Here is a 19313-nt window from a genome sequence, read left to right on the forward strand (position 1 = left end):
CAAAATGGATGATTTTGATTACATTTAAATAAAAAGTTTTTGCACAAGCAAATAGAAACAAGATTAAAAGGGAAGTACAAAACTTAGAAAAAATCTTTACAGTCAGTATTTCTGATAGATGTCTCATTTCTAAAATACATAAAGAACTGAGTCAAATTTATAATACAAGTCATTCCCCAATTGATAAATAGTCAAAAGATATGAACATACAATTTTCAAATGATGAAATTAAATCTATCTATAGTCACATGAAAAAATGCTCTAAATCACTATTGGTTAGAGAAATACAAATTAAAACAACTCTGAGGTACCACCTTATACCTCTCAGATTGGCTAAGATGACAGGAAAAGATAATGATAAATGTTGGAGGGGATGTGGGAAAAATGAGACACTAAAACACTGTTAATGGAGTTGTGAAATGATCCAACCATTCTGGAAAGTAATCTGGAACTTTGCCCAAAGAACTATAAACTGTGCATACTTTATGACTCAGCAGTGCCATATTGGGCCTGTATTCCAAGGAAATCATAAAGGAGGGAAAAGGACACACATGTGTAAAAATGTTTGTAGCAGTTTTTTGTTGTAGCAAAGAATTGGAAAATGAGTAGATGCCTATCAATTGGGGAATGGCTGAACAAGTTGTGGTACATGAAGGTAATAGAATATTATTGTTCTATAAAAAATGATGAACAAGCTGATTTGAGAAAGGCCTGGGAAAGATTTACATGAACTGATGCTGAGAAAAACAATCAATCAGATCTAGGACTACATTGTACAGCAAAAAATAACAGCATAGGAGGATAATATTCTAATTTATTATTATATAATATTTATATTATAATAATAGCAAGAATGTGTGATGATCAACTATGAAAAACTTGGTTTTTCTCAGTGGTTCAGTGACCCAAAGCAATCCCAATAGACTCTGGACAGAAAATGCCATTTGCATCCAGAAAAAAAGACCGAATTAGACCGAATATAAATCAATATATGCCATGTTCACTTCTTTTTTCTGTATTTTTCTCTGCCATTTTTCTCTTTTGCTCTGATTTTTTTTCCCAACATGATTCATAAAACAATGTGCTAATAATAAATTTTAAAAAATCTAAATGGGAACACAAAGAGACACAAATGACTAAACAATACTATATGCTTAGTATAAGTATCTAATACTTTCATCTTTTAAAAAAAGGGAATTAAAATCATATATCTGAGGTATCTTATCTAAATCTTTTATTTCACTAGCATTACTTTTGTATATAGAATATCACAGATTATTGGGCAACAAGGATACAAAGAGTTTGGTAGTGAATTTCTGAGACCCCAAAGAACTTCCATTTTGATTTTTAAAGCTGTTTCTTCCTTGGTTTCCTCACCTGTTAAAATGAGGATAATATTACTGATCTCCCAGTCTTACTCCAAGGATAAAAAGGAATTAACATTTGTAAAATGTTTTGCAAATATTAAAGGACTATATAAGGTGTGTTGCTATTGCTGTTACTTTTATTATTCTTGCTTTTTATTTTTTGCCTACATTTGCCTTCCTGGACTAGTTTTTACCACCATGGGGTCTGCTTTCACCGGGGAGGAGAGGTTGTAGCATTGTTGGATAGTTTTTATTAAAAAGAATAAGTTATTTGAACTCTGATGTCTGAGGGATCTGCTAGATGTGGAACTAGGTCCAGGATCAGAATGAAGAACTTCTAAATGTCAGTGTTGTTATTGTTCAATCCTGCCCAACTCTGTGATCCTTTGTGTACTATACTGTCCATGAGGTTTTTCTGGTAAAGATTCTTGAGTGGTTTGCCATTTTAAGGCAAAGAAAGGTTTTTGGTTTTTTTAGGGTTTTTTTTTCCCCCTTCTAGGATTACACAGCTAGTGAGTATCTGAAGCCACACTGAATTCAGGTCTCTTTGACTCCAGGCCCAGCTCTATCCACTGAGCCACTCAACTGCCTCAAAAATACCAGAGTATTTGACCCTGTAGTTAATAGGGAACCACTGATGCTCCTTGGAAGAAAGAAGAGAGATGGGGACATGATCAAACCTATAATTTAGAAAAAATCTCCACAGCAGTTTAGTGGAGAATAGATAAGAGAATATTGAGGAAAGGAGAGCAATTAGGAAGTTTTAGCAATAGACTATACAAGTGGAGATAAGAAAGCTCTTAACTAGAGTGTGGCTGTATGAGGTGAAGATATATGATGGAGCTACATGGCCTACTTGCAGTTCTTCAAACATGATTATCCATCTCCATCATTTTTTTTTAATGTCCTTCATGCCTGAAATGTTCCCTCTCTGGAAACTTTCCTTCCTTTAATGCCCCTTTTATCTGCCTTTTAATAACCCTGGCTTCCTTCAAAATTCTGTTCAAAGCCCACCTGATGCAGAAGGCTTTTCTTGGTGTCTCCCAGCTGCTAATGCTTCACCTTTTCCATAGCTTTTTTTCACCTTTTCCTCTCTCTCTCTCTCTCTCTCTGTCTCTCTCTCTCTCTCTCTCTCTCTCTCTCTCTCTCTCTCTCTCTCTCTCTCTCTTTCTCTCTCTCTCTGTGTACACACACACACACACACACACACACACACACAGAAACACTGTGATTCTAGATATTTCCACTTTGTCTCCTCCATATCTAGAATGCATGGTCCTTTAGCGCAAATTCTGAAGATTTAGTTTTTGTTTTATTTTGCATTCTCTGTGCTTAGCACAGTGCTTGTCATTTAGTAAATGCTTCATCAATGTTTGATGATTGAGCAGTTAGGTGGTACAGTGGGTAAGAGCACTGAATTCAAATTTGGGATCATCTGGGTTCACGTTCAGCCTCAGACATCTATTAGCTGTTTGTCACTGGGCAATCACTTCTGCTTGCCTCAGTTTCCGCATCTCCAAAATGGAGATAAAAATAGAATCTACTTCCCAGAGTTGTTGTGAAGATAAAAAAAAAAAAGATAGTTGTAAAGCTTTTTGCAAACCTTAAGAGCATTATAGAAATGATAACTATTTTTCCTTATTGTTAATATGCTCTTTTTAGAGTTTAACAACTAAAATAATAATTAACAAAGGGAATATAAACAAGGGATACACATTTAAGTTGAAACTAAGTAATGCATCCTGAATAATGATCAAATCAAAAAATAAATGACAAATAATAAATATGTTAAGGCTTTTTAAAAAGTGATGACTGGATTGTACCTGTAACTTATATAAGTCTGAGGAGGGGAGAGGTAAAGAGAGGGAGAAAAAATATGGAACACAAAGTCTTATGAAAATAAATGCTGAAATCTAATTTTACATATATTTTGGAAAGTAAAATGCTATTGAGAAAAAATATAGTGAAAACAATGAGACAATATAACAAAAATTATAGTATTGTTCAGCTGTGGACTCTTCATAACTCCATTTGGGATTTTCTTGGCAAAGATACTGAAATGGGTTTCACTTCCTTTTTCAGCTCATTTTACAGATGAAGAAGTAAGAACAAACAGTGTTAAGTGACTTGTCCAGGATCACAAAGCTAGTTAAGTGTCTGAGGCTGGAATTAAACTCAAGTCTTTCTGACTCCAAACTTGAAAGTCCTACCTACCTGTCCTACCTAGTTGTCCATAACAAAACTTATAGCAGACAATTAGTCTTATTGGTATTAAAAGTAACAATGAATTTATGATGCAATTAAAAAGACTAAGGAAAAAATGATCAATTCCAAAACAAAAATAGAATTTGTCCCAAATATTCAGGATATCAATTTGATTTCCACAATGTAAATGACTAAATTATCCAGATTCTTTTACCCTGCAATCCCCTTACGAGGTATATGATCCAAAATAAAAGACAGAAACTAAGCACCCATATATAGGAGGTCCCAAAAGTCTAAATGCAGTTTTAAGTATAAAGTTTAAAGACTTTTGACACATGCTGTATGCAAAAGTCATAGGAGCATTCTATGTGATTGGCAATAATTAGAAACAAAATCCCATTGAATTGCTTCTCCCGATGCCTATAACCTTCTTTCCTCTCTCTGGTTCTTGGAACTCCTTCCTCTTCAAGATTTATCTTAAATATCACCTTCCTAAAAAAAGGCCCTTCCTAATTTCCTCAGATAGATACAATTTATATTTGTTTTGCACAGATTTCTATTCTATGCATTTCTATTCATTTTATGTGTCTAAATCCTTTGTCCCTCCTAATAGAACATAAGCTCCTACAAGAGATGTTGTATCCCTTATTAGACATAAACTCCTTGGGAACAAAGACTGTCTTTTGTCTTTCTTTTCCAAAGTTTATCACAGTGCTTGGCAAGAAGCAGGCATTCAATAAATGTTTACTAACTGATAAATAACCAACAGAGCAGGAAATTAATTATATTTTCTATATCCTAAGTGCCTGTCACAAAGATGTTAAATAAACATGTGTTGACAAAACAAAACAAAAAAAAAAGTTCTGCTGATGAAACAATATCATTGTGTATTTTGAAATTACAAAATTGAAAAAATTCAAAACAAAAAGATGCAAAGATTTGTGAAACAACCAAATTACAACATATGTAATGATTACAGCAATGCAAATGAAAAGATCAATATAAAGGGAATTTGAATAACTGAAAAAACAACAATGAAAAAATAAAGCATGAAACATCTATCATATATCCCCTTCTCATAGCAGAAAGGAAAACTACTACAAAGATATCATGACATGTTTGTCAGTACTCATTGAGCAAGTATTTTTGCTTATTTTTCTTTACTGGAGGTGAGATAAGGTTCAGTGTGGTAAAAGGTTCTTTTCTCAACTTTAATATAAATACAAAGGAATCAAGAAAATATTGAATTATTTTATTTGAAATGTTTTATTTTCACTGAAAGTGTTACTATCCATCACTATATGACAATATGTATTAATTTCACATATGATTTCTTATAAGGTATTAGCATAATGGAGCTTTTAATTCCTCAAACATTCCCATTTTCTGTAATCCAAGAATTATCCTTGATTCTTAACTCCCCTTCAACTTTCATATTCAATCAGTTGACAAATCTTAATTATCTGACTTTTACAACATCTCTATCATTTATTGCTTCAATTAACAATTATTCATTAATGTTAAGCACAATCCTGGAAGCATATATACAAAAGTTAAACTTCCCCTGCCCTCAATCTATCCAAGGGAGAAAACTTGTACTTTATAAATATTTACAAAATACAGACAAAACATTCATGGTTATTGTGAGTTGGTAAGAACACACTAGCAAATAGATCAGTAAAGACTTCATATAGAAGGTGATGCATAAACTGAGCGCTGAAGGAAACTAAAAACTCTAGTGGGTTGGAGTAAAGAGGAGATGGGGGACACAGAATGCAAAGGTAAAGAAATGGGCGTGGAATATCTTGTGTGAAGATCAAAAGGTTAGTTTGGCTGAACAAGAGAAAGTATAAAAATACTGCATAACAAACCTGAAAAGGTAAGTTGAAGCTATAAAAGGAAGGACTTTAAATGACAAACAATGGCATTTGTGTTTGATCCTAGAAAAAAAAAAAAAAAGGAGTGAAATTTACTGAGTAAGGAAACATGGCCAGACCTGTGCTTTTTTTGGCATCTATGGGGAGGATGGATTGGAGAAAGAGAGAGGTTAGGAGCCTGTTAGAATAACTAGATTATTGACCATAAAATAGAGAAGAGATATATCCAAGAAAAAAACTGTCGTCATAGAATTAGTAAGCCTTGGTAACTCTTTGGCTTTGGGTTGGTAAGGAAGTGTCAATGACCACTCTGAGGTTGCCAACTAAGGTGTACAGGATAGTGCTGCACTTACTAGAAACAGGAAAATTTGGAAGTGGGGTAACTTTGGAAGGAAAGATGTTCTACTTGCACAGGTTGAATTTGAGATGCCTATGGGACATCTATTTTAAAATGTGCCCATCATTTCTCATTTGAATTATAAATCTCAGTTCTCCAGCTCCTAAAGTGCTTTTCCTAAAACATAGATCTGAGACTTCTCTCTCTCTGTGTTTTACACATATACAAACACACTCTCACTCACAAGTGCACCATACACTTATCTCCTGAGTAACATCTAAGATTGCCCACCTGGTATTCAAGACCATCCACAATTTAGCACTTATCCATCTTCCAGTCTTAGTACATATTACTTCCCTTCATACACTCTTTATTCCAATCAAATCAGCCCTCCAGTATTTTAGTTCTCACCTTTGCATCTTTGTACAAATGGTTCCCCATGCCTGGAATACAATCATTCTTCAACTCTGCTTTTTTGTTTTAATGTTTTAAAATTTTCTAATTAAAACAAGCATTTCAACAACATACTATGATTAAAAAAAACATGAATGCATATGAAACCACAAATTCACTAGTATGACTTGCTATTTCTTTTATATACACAAGGTAATCATTTTTTCCCCTTTTACTTCTCCTACCTCAGAGATGATTACCATTAGACATAAAAAGCTCTTATTCTCTATCTCTTCTCCCTTTCCTCTCCCTTCATTCTACCTTTTTAGGATTCTACTTTCCCCCAAAACACAGCTTCAGCACTATTTCCTACATAAGCATTCTGATCCTACTATTAACAGTTTCTCTTTCCTGAAATTACTTTCCATGATTTTTTAAAGTATTTGTATTTACTAATAAATGTACATATTAAATCCTCCTAGGAAGTTTTTTTAAGATCAGAAAAAGTTTTGATTTTTGCTTTTATATCTCTAAAACCTAAATATTTATTTACTTATGTTTATTATTTATTATTAAGTTTATAAGCATCTACTATATATATATATGTATGTATGTGTATATACATATATGGCATTGTGCTAACTTCTAGAGATGAAAAGAGAAAAACTTAATATGCCCTGATCTCAAAGAATTTTATATTCTCCTGGACATAGAAAGAAATACAAAAGGTACACAGGTAAGTATATGTAAGATAATTCAAGGATGAATATCATACTAGTAGAAGGATCAAGGAAAATGTGATAGTGAAAGAGTCATGAATTTGGTTCCTTTTTTTTTTTTTTTTTTTTTTTAAACTAAGAACCACTAATCTCCTAAATCCAAGAATATATTTTCAAAGTCTCTAAGTTTTGCAGGGCTATCTCATGATCTATTTCTCCAAATTAATGGTTTTTTTTTTTTTTTTTTTTTTTTTACTACTTACATGAAGATAGATATACACACACACATATACACATCAAATACTTTTGCAAAACTAAAATCAGTAATTCTAAAATTTCACAGGCATTAAACTTATCCAAAAGGAAAATGTCCTATGGAAGATATATATCCTGTGTATGGTAGTGTGAATTCCTTTTATCAGGTTAACACCTAATCAGAATTCTTATCAGTCAGAACATTTTTATTAGGGGTAAATGAGTATATGTGCAAGTTACTACAGATAATCATAAGACAAAATAATAAAACCAAACATCTGGAAAAGGAGGAGGAAATGTAAAAGTAATTCAGGAAGTAAGATATTAGGCCAACATAGACATTGCAATTTATAATTTTGCCACCCACCCATGGGGTACTCATGTGCCAATAAAAATAGCACCCCTGTTGCCTTTGGCCCATTTGCAATTCTCTAAGGTCCAAGAAAATAAAAAGTAAAACAAAGAATTAAAATTGAAAGTAAAGGCCTAATTTGGAAGGCTTCAAACTATACCTCCCTTCAACTCTTCCTCGTCCATTTTGGTCTATTCCAGCCCAATGACTCCCAATCTAAATTTTGCCCTTCTCTTTCTTTTTTTCTTTCTTTTTTTTTGGGGGGGGGGGAAAGGAAGGATGAAGGGGGAGAAAAAAGTAAAAGGAGATATGTATAAACGTATTCTTCTATCTTTCCCACACATTATGATCAGTATATATGCCTTTATCCACAAATGTTTTTAGACCGTATCTCCCTCCCCCACAAAACACAGAAAAAGTGAATTTGATTTTATATGGAGATCTGATATGAATAGAGCCCAATCTAGGATGCTGGCTTCTTCCCATTTAGTCCCAAAAACATAGTTAAGGAAAAGCATAAAAATAAAATATTATACCATTGCCAAAATTTTGGCTTCCCCACCTTCTATCTTTGGCAATTTCCTCCAAGCTTTAATTTTAGTTTTTTTGCCATCTATACCAGTTGTGTAGGAATACCTTCCCCTCCCCCACCCCCCCAGACCTCAGGAATTGGATTAAATATAACTGGAAACCATTTGATAAAATAAATATATGTGGTTTTCTAAGTCAAAATAGCAACCCCTACCAATTAATGGCCCCAATTCTTTTTTTGAGTTTTATACCACTGATCTACACTATAAACATGCTATATCTAGAATTCACTTCCCATTGTGGCACTCTATAGTTCCTTCCTCATCATTGGGGAAGTAATATAGATGGAAATTCCAAATACTTCTCTAGCCAAATCTTTTTCAATGGCTGCTAAAAGTGCAGTGCATAAAAATGAGTATTAGGAAAACACACAGAAAATCTAGTAACTGCTAACATTCGGATACTTTAAAAGTAATCAAACATATCAGTTCTCTAAAGTGATATTCTGCATATTAAGGAAATATATATACATATAAAATGAACAAACTACTTTATGATGCAGTTGAAATATAAAATTTTAAAATAAAGACACTGCAAAGGCAGAAATATTCTCCTGTGTTTTATTGTAGTCAAATGACATTAGACAGAAGAAACATACATTTTTATTTTTTTAATCCATGATCCTTCCCAGCTTGGCACACATTTGTAAACTTGAAATTCAAAAAATCTGTAATCTAGAATTACAAAGGAATTAAAATCTGACCACAGTATAATGTATTCTCAATTTCTATTATCCTATAAATAGATTAACATATACAAAAATGCAATTAGGCTTATGTTTTCCATTTATCAAGCATATGTTATTCCCAAGTTTCCTTAAAAAATATGGCTTTATAAAAATATTCTACAATTCACAATATGAATTGAGAATTTTTTCAATTACATATATCAGATCTGCATCACCCATGTCACAGCTTTAGAGGATTATTGCTTTCCTTACCAGTTTATAGCTTATTATTTTGAAATACATTTCATATGTAGTTAACATTCAGAGTTTACTAAAATAATACTCTGAGAACTGCATGATAAAAACACAAAATAGATTTTAGTTTAGTTTTTTTTTTTTAAAGCAGAAAATAAAGGTCTCTCTCAGAGATAGTTTTTAACATACTTGAGATGCGTGTCTGTCAATTAAAAGACAACCACATTTTATGGCTTATTTCACTAATGCTTCTCTTTAAGTGAAGTTTTCTCCATCTCTTTTTAACAGACAAAACAAACTTATTTTTTAACCATAGCAACTCAGACAAAATAAATACAAAATTATGTTTTATTTTTAAAAAGGAGCTTACATGGTGTGAAATAGCAACATGCAGCAGAGAGACTACATATCAATTTAGAAAAATGTTAAAGTAGGTAAATATAACTGAGTTTGAAAGAATTATACATCACTGTATATTCAACAATAAGTGCTTTTAGTTTAAGCAAACTCGCTAAAAGCAAACAGATATTCAATTATACATATCAATTTCTAACACTCAAATTTCAACAATAGAGTAAAAATACAGCTAAAGATCTTATCAGTCTGGTGGGACAAAATGTTTCATAAATTAGCTTACATTGTGCCTACACATTTGAAATATTTTCTTCATCACATCAAAAATAAGTTTATTGTGTATATAAGAAACTTCAAACCTTCATATTTAATATTTAAGCCATTTTCTAAACAGCCAGTTAAACAAACAGTACTTTATAAAAGCTTTGTTTTTGCACTTTTAGCAGAATGCTTGAAATTCATATTGATAAAAATCAGTGCAATTCAAAATTTCACAGCTGATATACTCATTAGTGTTATTAATAAAGGGTGCTGACCCAACTGCTTCTTAGCAGTCATAAAGTGATTTTAAAAGCATCTTATCCTTCAAACTGTTCATTCAAAATATTCTCAAATTTTGCTGCCAAGTACCACAACAAAATATACATTAAAAAACTTTCAAATGTCTATAGCTGCTACATTATTAACAGAAGATAAAGAACTGCTTGAAGATCACATATAAATGCAGGTAAATCTTATAACATGGAAAAAAGAGACAAAATAAACCAATAAATGCAATGGATTTGACAGTTTCCCCCTTCCCCAATTTATACAGAAAGGTAGATATAAATTACTTCTACAATTTGCGTGTGTTTTTAAGTGTTCTAATATGACAGTTGGCTATTGCTCCTTCAAGATATCTTAGTGTTCCTTCCCAAAGACACTGAACTCCTTAACAATCACTTCACAAGAGCTACCATAACCATGTGTTTCCCTTGTGGTTATGGGTGGTCCTCCTGTAGTAGGGATAGTCTTTTTGAAGCTTTACGTATCTGTGAAAATAAGGGGAGATCTAAATTAAAGGACCAACCAGAAACAGAATGAAATATTACTTGATTTAAATATTTACTTATACTAAAAAATGATCAAATTCTAAAGGCCTTCTACAGAGGAAAATTTGTAACAAAATAGTTACTTGATAATACCTGTTAGGGGACTTTCTAAGAGCTGAACTAGATGTTGGCTAAACTAAATAAGAATATGAATTATGAAATTGTATTAATCAGTCAATGGTATTTGAATTTTGAATTCCTTAATTTTCAAATAAAGATTTTTTTTCTTTTTCTTTTGGTTCTGTTCTCTGCCTAACCAGTAAAGTTTACTATCTTTGTGCAAGTTCCCTCTACAGATGAACAATTCAACTATAAATTATAGCCTTATAAAATTTTCTTAGATATGAGGACAAATATTTTAGCCATATCAAAAAACTAGTATAAGTAAAAAATAATACTTGAAGACAGATATTTCTTGCTAATCCAAAATTAAGGACGGGTAAAATTAGAGAATTTCAATTGACCAGTGAAAGACAACTAACTACTCACTAATTTTTTACCCCATCTGATGTTTTCAGTTAATGGTAAAAGGGTTGATATTGGAAATGTCTAGAAAATATTTTAAAATTGTGTCTTGCCTAAGCTTTAATCTAAGCTTAAAATAATATCATCTTTCCTAAATATCCTAAAATCATATATCATCTCAGCTTAAATGATTGGTAGAAAAAGTGAAAAGTGCTCAAAGGAACTGAAACATTCAACAAAATAATTCTTGTTCCATTTCTAGTGCTTGATTTTCATTTTAAAAATTCTTTCTTATTTTCTCTTTCAGCATTTTTCTCCTTAATCAGTATCATGACCATATAGCCACATAGGTTCTTCTTAAAATAATTTGAATGGCAAAGTTCAGTAAGTTCAGCATGTATATTATAATATAGAATATTAGTCTAGATGCAAACAACCTGGGTTGGATTATAAGCTATATTATTTCACCTTTGGTAAGTAACTGAACAAGTTAGAGAAAGAAATGGCAGACCATTTCAATAACTTTGCCAAGAAAATTCCAAACGGAATTCCAAATTGAACACAAGTGAAATGAACAACTACCACCAGTAATTCAACATCCCTATGCCTCTTTCCAAATCCTAAAAACGAAAGAGTTGAACTAGTTCATGTCTCAAGTTATCCTTCCAGCTCTAATTATTTTATTCTAAAATACACTTTTTATTTTAGTCTGGTTAAATAATTACCCATAGCTCTTTAAGAAAATATATGAGACTCTGGTAGCTAAAATTAAAGAATGAAGTCTAAGTAAACTTTTCATTAGTTCATAAATGGACATTATGGAATAAGGTTAGCAGAGTTTATGCATCTGATAATAAATACAATATTCTATCTTGGCTATCCCCCATTAACTCTCAGACATAAGGAAAGAGGCATGTCTCACTATCAGTTTTTAGAGACTATGACTGGATTTTCAATTATGTAGATCTTGATTTCCTTTTAATGTTTTTATTTACAGTGTCATGATCAATATATGTATTATTCTATTGGTTTTGTATCAATTCATAGCAAATTTGCCAAAGTTCTCGTTGTTAACTATTTGAGATTTCTTATGAGATTATAGTATTCTATTATATTCATATGCTATGTTTGATTAGAAACCGCTTTGCTCCTAGTTCTTTATTTGGAAATACAAAACAGACTACTTCATAACTTCACCAAAGTGCTATTGTGCTGCTATAGATTCTCCAGTACTGAACAATCATTTATTTTTTCACCTTTGTCAATTTGTATGAGATGATATATGAGATGTTTTAATTTATTTTTCTCTCACTATTAGTGATTTGGAACATGTTTTTAAATGGTCATTTATATCTTGCAATTCATCTTTTGAAAATCATTTGTCTTTTATAACTTACACTTATTGAAAAATAGCTCCTGATAATGGATCTAGGGTGAATTTTATATATTTTGAATATTAGATTTATCAATATCTGATGCTATCTTCATTTCTATTACCCATGCAAAAAATTTTTTTTTTTACTTTCATATAATTAAATGAATTATTACACAAAGGAGAATGAAGAGGCACATAGTTATGATTGGACCATAATATATATCTCACATTGTTCAAAGAAAAATAAGAATAAAAGATATCAACAGGGAGATGTGGTATGGGAAGAAAGAATGGGCTAGTCATGTGGCAAAAGAGAGATTCAGCAGGCAAACAATACAAGCACCTCAATAATATGTGTGTAAAGTTAAGAAAAAAGCTTCCAGCATTTTCCAACACTTTTAGTGAATTCACAGAAAAAACAAAGGACAGTTGAGAATTGCATGACTGACCAAACTGATGAGATCACAGATCTAATTTGAGCACTGAGGAGTCAAAAATAGTCTATTTTATTTTTTATACTTTTTCTGCTTTGTTAAGTGTAGTTCCTCTAGTCATGATTGTAAAAGGCACATAATCTTGTAATTTTTAAGGACACACTTTAAATTCAGGTCATCTATGATGAACTTGTTACAATATATGACACAAGATGTTTGGCTAAACTAAATTTCTACTGACCTGCTTTGCGATTTTCTCAGTTCTTGTCAAAAGAGGAATTTCCCCTAATAATAGTACTTGGGTTATTTAAACATAGGTCTACTGTTTTTCACTATTTATTTTGGTTTTTTGCCAAACAAGTCTATTCCATTGATGAATTTTTTTTAAAACCAGTATCACAGAAGCTTAATGATTATTTATATAGAATATGGGATCTGATAACTTTACAAATTTATACTTTTCCCCAGTATTTCCAATGTGAAACCTTTGTTCTTCCAAATTAATTTAGTTATCCTTTTGTCTAGTCCTAAAAAGTATCCCTCTTGGCTTAATTCTTTGTGCAGCTTACTCAATACGTCAACTTTAAACGTTTGGACATCATATTCTATGACACAGCCATACATCATCACAAGTAGAATTAAAATATTGGTACTAAAAATATGGATCTATTTTCAGAAAAATATTTGGGAACATTAAAATAGCTTTACAATCTCCAAAGACTCTCTTCTTATCCTCCTGTTCAATTCTAGGCCCAATTCATCGCTCACCTTCATTGTCTGTTCACATACTATTATTAATTAATTCTAAGATATTCATCCAATTCCAAATGATAGTCTAGAATACACACACACACACACACACACACACACACATATATCAGATTCTGATTTCTGAATAATGTTTATAAGATTTTGAAATATTCTGAAATTTGATGTTATCTGCACAATCCCCAAACAAAAATCTTAAACATCTCAGTACCTAGGAAGAATTCATCTTCCACTTCATCTCTTGTTATCTTCTTGATGACAGTGACAAACATCTTTGTGCTTAATATGATATTACTGATCAGAATGTCTTTGAATGAGATTATCACTTTCGCAGAATCCTTTGATTCTTTGCTGACATATACATGAGAGACATTTTTGGAGGACAAATTTCAAAGAGACCAAATCAAATATTTGGTTTCTTTAAGGGGAAAAAACACCAAAATAAAATCAAGAAGTAAAGCAGAATCTGATATTGTATGCATTTTTCAAACAACTCTGTGATGATAAAAATGTATTCTTCCATGGCAGAGGTGAGAAACATCCAACTCATAGGCCATAAGACTTGTAAAATCACTTGGTCTGGCTCCGCCAAGGCAACATCTCCCATGGCTTGAGTTCTTTAAGCTGATAATTTTGCATGGCCAGTGAATGACGTTATAAATATCCAAATGACCTTTGGCAGAAAAAAGGTTCCCCATCCTTTTTCTATGGAATACTGCTTATGAAAATTCATTGACTCCTTTCTAATTCTGTCATTAATGTATAATTCAATGTCTAGATTATGTTCATAAAAATTGTATATAGATAGGAAGGTAGGCATATCAGTCAAAGGTTTTCAGGTTTCTCACAATCATCTGTCTTGGAGTAATGAAAAGATCTTTTGAAATTTTTTTTTTCTGCCTTCAGTAGCTTGCCCTCCAGGTATCTTAACAACTGGCTTCAATTTCCTCAAGCCTATGTCAACTGTAGCACAGATTTTCTCTGTGAAAATTTGCATCCATTCCAATGTTTTTTTTTTTTTTTTTTATTGTTGCCATCATTTTCATGCCCACAAACACATTTAGATTTATAGTAGACTCTTTGATGGTATTTACAAATACTTGTTGTGGCTCTTCTGGTCTCACTGGGGCAACTGATTATCTATATGAAATTGCTGTAATGTGTGCCTATTTGATGTTTTTAATCCATCAATTTCCTATATTTCAATGTTTAAATAGGTCAGGATGGAAGTGTTTTAGTGCATGCTACATTTCTCATTTTTAATATTTCTGTTAGCTCTGTATTTTGATTTTTACCCTGAGAAATCAATAGCCTAATTATAAACAAATGGCAAATTCAAAAACATCTTCCATCATCAATAATTACATTTACTTTAAAAAATAATCATTTTCATTTTTGTGATGTTATTTTATGCTTGTCATGTCGTTAATATTCTGGCTCAACTGTTGAAGAAAATATTCATAATACATAGGTATCAGGCTTCTGTGTACTCTAAAAAAATCTTTGGATTCTCTCACTTCTTAAATTCTTGAACCATATTTCCAACACATTTTCCATTACCTTTAACTATACTCACTTTTGCATTGAAGTCACTAAGCAATGTAGAAAGTCTAAAAAAATTATTTTTGGAATATCTCCATCTCATGGCCCTCTGCAACAAATGCTGGCATATAAGCTGCAAATATTTTCACAATAGCCTCCCCTCCTATATTTATCATGAGTGCTACAATATAATATGGCCAGATGTCACAAGAAACAGTGTGAGCCATTCTTCCATTTTGTTTCAACTTCCTTTTATTTTCAATATTTATATTGAGAATGTTAAAATTTATATGATTAGTTTCTCTAGTAATATGTTCACTCAATTGGGTCCTGAACTAAGACTACACATTTATAGAATAATACTAAAAGACAGACTGAAAGTATACTACATTAGTGCCTTCTGTCACTGTTAACAATATAGTTGAAGCAAAAGGAAGTCTAGTCTGTATAGGACTGAGAACTATTTTGTATTTTGCTTTGTCTCACAGATTGTCATGGTTGAATAATGCATCTTCAAGTGGTCATAATAGTGATGATGAGTCTGGACCTGACTAGTGCAGGCCTAGGCATCAGAAAGTCTTGTGGCCAGGACTGTACTCAAAGCCTGGCACAACTTGTCAAAGCCTGAACTCTGTAGGAATAGTCTCCTAGCACGGAAAGCCACATTTATGCCACAATGAAACTTTAGAGTAGGACTTTGTAGATGGTCAATCAGTCCTTAAGCATCAATTAAGCTCCTATTGTAGGCTAAGAACTATACTAAACACTGAGAAAACAAAAGATAATCCTTTGCTCTCAAGGAGTTCATAATCTAAAAATATGGTATAATAAGCTACACAAAGGGTATTAAAAGTAGTCAGGGCTCAAAGGAGACTGGGAACAGCAAAAAAAAAAATGATGCTTAAACATCAAAAAGATACTTCATCTATGCTTACGACTTTTTGTAAGTGTTTATATAAACACTTTGATAATCACTGAAATGTCACTTAAAATTATTCCAAATGATAATTTCTATTAATCTTTATCCTAGACTGAAAAATAAAAGAGAACTTAATGAAATGTTATAGCTACCAAACAATGCTGAAGGAAAACTAACTGGTCATTTAGCTACTGTCCTGCAGAAGCATGATAAACAGGCGGAGCTCTCTACACAAAAACAAACATAAATAAATAGATGAATAGACGAATAAAAATGAACAGTAGTTTTCAATGATGTTATTAACCAGTCTATTTCAATGGAAGAGATATTAAACTTTACATTTACTTACACTAGTATCCATTCAGTTCCATAAGAAATTACTGGGCAATAAATTATAATATAAGAAGCATTGTTAACTAAGGAGTAAGAGTAAAACAACTCAAAAAAATGAGAGGAAATTCAGAAATGAAATGGCCATACATTCAAATAATTACCTACAATCAACTAGCTCACAATATTTAGTGAGGAAAGAGCTTTACAAATCCTAAAACACCATATAAACGTGGTATTATTGGTGTCAGGTATGCAAAAGCTACTCAGAGTTCTTCAAGCCAAATTTGCTCCTTTGTAAAATAAGACTTTAAAGAGGTGTGAAACAGATAATTGGGGGAGCTAAATGGTATAATGGATGGAGTGCTGGGCTAAATGGTATAATGGATGGAGTGCTGGGCCTTAAGTCAGCAAGACTCAGTTTCCTGAGTTCAATTTTGTCCTTGCTTAGTAGCTCTGTGACTCTGTTCAAGTCACTTAGTTTCCTTATCTGTAAGATGAGCTAGGGAAGGAAATGGCAAACTACTCCAGTATCTTTGCCAAGAAAAGCTCAAATGAGGTCACAAAGGTATATTCAACAATAAAAGGAATCACTGGTAAAAACTCTTCAGTCTTAATGAACACATTGACAACTTCCTTTTTCACATAAGAACATTTCATATATCATTACAAGTTAACTGAAAAGTAATAACTAAATAGAGCATCTAAGGACTCGATGGGCATAGAAAAGTCTTTAGGTAATGATGACATTTATATACAATCCTATGTGCTTGGGTGAAACATCATGCTAAAATGCTATGAAACCAAGTCACTGAGACAAAACTAGATGAGTTTTATTTCCCTTGTTCAACTTCTATTTCAGTCATTATAAACAAGATAAGTAAAGTAACTTTTTAAATATAGGAAAGGGTTATTTAAAATGTAATTCATTTAATTTCTTCAATAAAAAATAGTTTATATTATATGCAGATAACATTGTCCTAGTCACTGAAGATGATATAAGCTACAACACTTTGGGGAGAGACAGTAGAGGGGTAAGAAAGAAAGAGAGAGAAACATGGATAACTATGAAATACAATATTAAATTATTAACTATAATATTACATAAAAAGTAAATCACAGCATCATTGCAGTCTGAAGGAAAAGGTTGTTATATAGTGGGTAGGGGCAAAAAGATAAAAGGAAAGCTTCACAAAATGGCAATTTGTTCTTCAAGTGAAAATCAATCAATCATCAAGTTTTTATTAAGTTCCTACCATATGCCAGGAACTTGGCTACGTACTAGGAACGGAAGGACAAAGAATGAAAAAAAAAAGTCTCTATATAAAGATGAAAATTATTCCTTACAAAAATATATTCAACATAAAATCAATAGCCTCTTCTATTTCCCCCTACTTTTTTTTTTTAAAGCAGCAAATGCTTATTAAACGAATGGGTGAGGTAAACTTACAGCCACATCAAAGAAGAGACAGCCCATGTACAAAACTTAGAAACATTGTCTCTGAAACATCTCTCATGTGTCTCCTTTTCTCCATTCATGTAAAAGCCTAGGTTAGGCCCTTAACCACTCTCCCTGGAGTGATGCAAAACCCTAAATTAATTTCCCTGACTAATAATATCTCTCTTCCCTCTCCAAACCCATCTTTTGCATAATGCCCAAGTGATGCTCTTAAAACACAGGTCTTAATCACATCACTTTGTTAATGAATAAGATCCAGTAGCCCTCTATTGCTTCTAAAATAAAAAATAAACTTAACTTGACTTTCACAACCTGTCTCCAACCTATCTTACCAGATGTATATATCATTCCTCTTCAAATATTCTACAGTCCAGACCAACTGGTCTAGTTAGCCCCTCATATGTGACATTCCATCTCTTGACTCCAGGCCTTTTCAACTTCATTTTTAGGAAGCCCTCGTTTCCTTAAAGCGCATATCCTGCATGAAATGCTTCCTGATGACTTCAGATAATAGTTCTTCACATTATTGTCTGGTCAAGTTTACAGCTATGGCAAACATAGTCTATGTTCTGGATAAAATTATCACTTGAAATATTGACTGAAATGTATTCTTTCAAATAACTGGTTTATAAAAGTATTGTGCCTACTTTTTTCCCTCAAATGTTCATATATGCCAGGTATTGGTAGACACATTTTTAGAATTTCAAAAATAATTATGAATAAGGATAGAGATACACAATATTCTCCTAAACTCATCTCAAATAATAAGATAACTATCAGATATAATTCAATTTCTAAACTTTATTTTTTCTTCTCTTTAAATTAAAAGTGATATACCACTTTTAATTTAAAGTGAAGAAAAATAAAAAAAATAGAAATGAATATAATATTTAAAAGTTGTCAATTAATTTTTAAAGTATGATTTTTCACTAAAGCGTATTAGATAGAATTTTAAAATTCTATCAAAAATTCAGGGTTTTTTGTTAAGGATATTAAATCAGAGCAAGTGACAAAAATAATCAATGAATCAATAGTTATAAGATCTAAAAAGAACATTAAAGTTAACTTGAACATGTGACATAAAAGGAAACCAAAATACATTTTGTGAGAGAAATAAAAATGTAAAAAAAGTTTGTTGATAATAATAATTACTAAACAAAAAAAAAACATATATATATATTTTTTTTTCTTTTCCTAATATTATGTAAGGACATCATACCCCAAGATTAATTTGCAAATATAGTCAAAATCAGGTAAAAAATGAACAAACGTATTTGAAAACTTAGTTAAAGCACTACTTCCCTTATTCAAACAATTAAGTGCCAACTGTATGCAAAGCAGGCATCAGATGAGGTAGAATATTTCCTTTATAAAGGAAAAAAAACTGTAAATTTTCTAGATTTTATTATTTTCTAAATAATTATTTACAATTTTTAAATACTTATTTTTTAAAAGAAAAAATGAAGACAGAAGCAGAAGAATAAGGATAAAATAAAAGATGAAAGAGAAAAAGGAAGAAAACTTAGTAAAAGATTTTCACCAAAACCTTAATGACTAC

The 19313-nt window shown here is 31.7% G+C and overlaps 1 protein-coding gene across 2 annotated transcripts in view; it reads right to left on the reverse strand.

The window, feature by feature from the left end:
- Positions 1-19313, reverse strand: part of ASPH (aspartate beta-hydroxylase) — a 196123-nt gene that overhangs the window by 119173 nt on the left and 57637 nt on the right. The window lies entirely within an intron of this gene.

Source organism: Sminthopsis crassicaudata, chromosome 1, assembly GCF_048593235.1.
Source record: "Sminthopsis crassicaudata isolate SCR6 chromosome 1, ASM4859323v1, whole genome shotgun sequence".
NCBI lineage: Eukaryota > Metazoa > Chordata > Mammalia > Dasyuromorphia > Dasyuridae > Sminthopsis > Sminthopsis crassicaudata.